This window comes from Pseudomyrmex gracilis, unplaced genomic scaffold (genome assembly GCF_002006095.1).
Source record: "Pseudomyrmex gracilis isolate BER0280 unplaced genomic scaffold, ASM200609v1 scaffold_2949, whole genome shotgun sequence".
NCBI lineage: Eukaryota > Metazoa > Arthropoda > Insecta > Hymenoptera > Formicidae > Pseudomyrmex > Pseudomyrmex gracilis.
This window is the reverse complement of record NW_018023533.1, coordinates 6,663-10,207: the sequence shown is the minus strand read 5'-3', so window position 1 is coordinate 10,207 and position 3,545 is coordinate 6,663.

The following is a 3,545-nucleotide window of genomic DNA, read 5'->3' as shown; positions in this document are numbered from 1 at the left end:
AAGAAATAAAGGATCAGGGAGTCATTGAAGAGTCTTTTGGCCCGTGGGTTTCGCCGGCGGTTATTGTAAAGAAAAAGGACGGCTCTTTGAGGTTTTGTGTGGATTATCGCAAATTAAATGCGGTTACGATCAAGGATTCTTTTCCTCCTCCTAGAGTAGATGATCTTCTAGATTAGTTGTCCGGGAACGAATGGTTCTCCACTCTGGATATGAAAAGTGGGTACTGGCAATTGAAAATTCGGCCAGAGGATAAGGAAAAAACTGGTTTTTCGGTAGGCAATGGGTTGTGGCAATTCACGATAATGCCTTTTGGCTTGTGCAACGCTCCAGCCACGTTGGAGCGCTCGATGGAGCGGGTTCTCCAGCAGTTGTTGACTAAGATTTGTTTGGTTTATCTGGATGATATCGTTGTGTTCGGTAAATCTTTTGAGGAGGAAGTAGCTAATTTGAAGAAAGTTTTTCTGAGACTCAGGGCGGCTAATTTGAAACTTAATCCTAAGAAATGCAATTTGTTTAGGAAACAAGTGAAATATCTTGGCCATGTGGTTTCAGCTGAAGGGATCTCGACGGATCCGGAGAAAATTGCAGCTGTAAAGGAGTGGCCTGTTCCACGGAATAAAAAGCAGGTTTGCAGTTTTCTGGGATTTTGTTCTTATTATTGCAAATTTGTTAAAGGTTTTTCATTGATAGCGAAGCCCCTATTTACTTTGACTGAAAACCAGGAGAAGTTTGTCTGGACTGAGCAATGTCAGGAGGCGTTTGCAAATCTTAAGCAGACGTTGTCTTCTCCTCCTGTGCTCTCTTTTCTTTTTGAAGAAGAAGAGTTGATTCTGGACACTGATGCTTCTGGCCATGGTGTTGGTTTTATCGCAGGTTCAGCGGGGGACGGAGAAGGTCATCGCTTATTATAGTCGGGTATTGAATAAGGCTGAGAGGAATTATTGTGTTACTCGGCGCGAGTTATTGGCTATGATTGATTCGATAAGATCTTTCCATCACTATCTGTATGGGCGGAAATTTCGGGTTCGAACTGATCATGCGTCCCTTAGATGGTTGATGTCTTTTAGAGATTTGGAGGATCAGTTAGCTTGCTGGGCGGAAAGACTTCAACAATATGACTTTGAGATAGTTCATCGGAGTGGTCGAGCGCATGGGAACGCGGATGGGCTTTCCAGGCGACCTTGTGAGGAGTCTTGCTGCAAATATTGTTCTAAGGTTGAGGTCAGAGACGCCTTGAAGCAGGAGGAACGGGTAGCTCGGATAGTTTTTGAAGAGTTTGCGTCTGAGGAATGGCGAAAGGATCAGTTGGAAGATCAAGCCGTATCGATTATTTTACAGGGAAAAGAAAAGGGTTGTCGTCCCTCTTGGGAGGAGGTGTCCGCTAGAGGCCCTTCTTCGAGGATCTTCTGGTCTCATTGGGACGCTTTAGTTGTTTTGGATAGAGTTCTGCATAAGAGGTGGGTAGCTCCAAATTTAAAGTCGAGTTTTCTTCAAGTTATTGTTCCTCGGAAGAGAGTTGAGCGAATTTTAGAAGAAGCTCATGATGCCCCTTCTGGGGATCATTTTGGAATAAATAAAACGTTAGGAAAAATTCGTAAGCGGTTTTATTGGGCTTCATTCAAGAGAGATGTCGAGAATTGGTGTAGGTCTTGCAAAGTTTGTGTAGCGAAAAAAGGCCCTGCGGACAAGGGTAAATCTCCGTTGCAAGTTTTTAATGCCGGTGCGCCTTGTGAAAGGTTGCAAATGGACATTCTGGGTCCTTTTCCGGCGTCTTCTTCAGGAAATAAGTATCTCCTAGTGGTTGTAGATTGTTTCTCCAAATGGGTGAAGGCTTTTCCTTTAAAGAATATTAGGGCGTCGACTGTGGCGGAGGTTTTTGTCAATCAGATAGTTTCCAGATATGCGGTTCCGTTGGAATTACATACGGATCAGGGTAAGAATTTTGAATCTCGACTTTTTCAGGAATTGTCGTGTTTGTTAGGAATGAAGAATCAAGGACTACTGCTCTTCATCCACAGTCTGATGGACAGGTCGAAAGACAGCATCAGACGATTTTGCAGTATTTGTCTAAGTTTGTTGACGAAAATCAAAAGAATTGGGATTGTCGGGTTTCGATGTTTCTTTTTGCTTACAGATCTTCTAAGCATGAGGCTACGGGGGTTACTCCTGCTGAATTGTATTTCGGGCGTGATTTGCGTCTGCCATTAGATTTGTTACGGGGCTCTCCGCCGAATTATTGTTCAGGTTCTTCAGAGGATTATATTCGTGAGTTAGAGTCGTAATTGGAGAAGGTTCATCAGGATGTTAGGAAGCGTTTAGAGATGAAGTCGAACAAAGCAAAAATGCGGTACGATTTACAAGCTAGACACGTTCTTTTTGACGTTGGGCAGAAAGTCTGGTTTTTTAATCCTCGCAGGAGCAAAGGAAAAGCTCCTAAGTTGCAGAAAATTTGGGAAGGGCTTTATGTAGTTGTTAAGAAATTAAGTGACGTAGTATATTGTATTTGTCGCTCAGATAGACACAGGAATAGGGTCGTACACGCTGATAGGCTATCTTCGTTTTTCGAGAGGTGGGAACACACGTCGGAGCCCTGTGAGAATTAGTGGGTGTTTGGTTTTTTTTTGTTTAAAATGTTACGGATATTTGTTTTTGTTGTTGTGTTAATTGAGCTTGGTTACTCGTTTTCTTTTCTTTAATTCCAGCGTTTACTTTGTTGCTACCCCGAATCTTTCCGTTTCGTCGTTGGACGTCGGGGGATTTTTTGCTTCGCATCGAGTCGTCGCGAGATCTTCGTTTTTTGAACGCCATGCTAGAAGTCCGCCTTACTCACGGTTTTGAGCGTGGTTTTCTGTGGGTCTTGGGGCAAATGCCGAGGCGGGGATTTGGGGTGTCCTTTCGGACGATGGGTCCACGTGAGTTTCTTCCCCCTTGTCCGAAGTCGGAAGAATTTTGTGGACGAAATTGCTCCAGAGGAGATTCTCGGTCAAGAGTTTCTCCGGTCAACTGGCTCATGTATTCTGGGACAGCAGTCTAGAAGAGAGCGGGAAGGTTGACTTCTTCTGTTGGATCATCGAGACGATGATCTAGAAGAGAGAGGGGGCAGTGTTGCGAGATGTGGCGCGTGTCGTCCACGCGGTATAAGATGTTCGTCGAACGATCGATCGATATAGANGCTTTTGTTCGGGTAGCAACGGGGTTGTTGACGGCGAGGTTCAAAGAAGAGTGAGCCGCCGGATTCGGAATCGTCGACAGGTTGGATCATCGGCTCTCGAGATTTCTTTACGTTTTCCGTGGTCTTTTGTAACGCGTTCTCTAATAAAACTTAAGTGTGTTATACGCGGTGTTCTCATTTCTTTCCGCGGAGCGCAGTAATTCGGCGGTGACGCGAGTAAACGCTGCCGTGAGCGCAACAATATTTAAGGCATTTATTCTTATATGAAACTGTGGATTATACATATTTATTTTGATATGCCGCGATATGCAACATTTATTCGCAGTATGCGCAAAGTTGCAGTTTTTAGCGAGAGCGCAAAGTTGCAGAATTG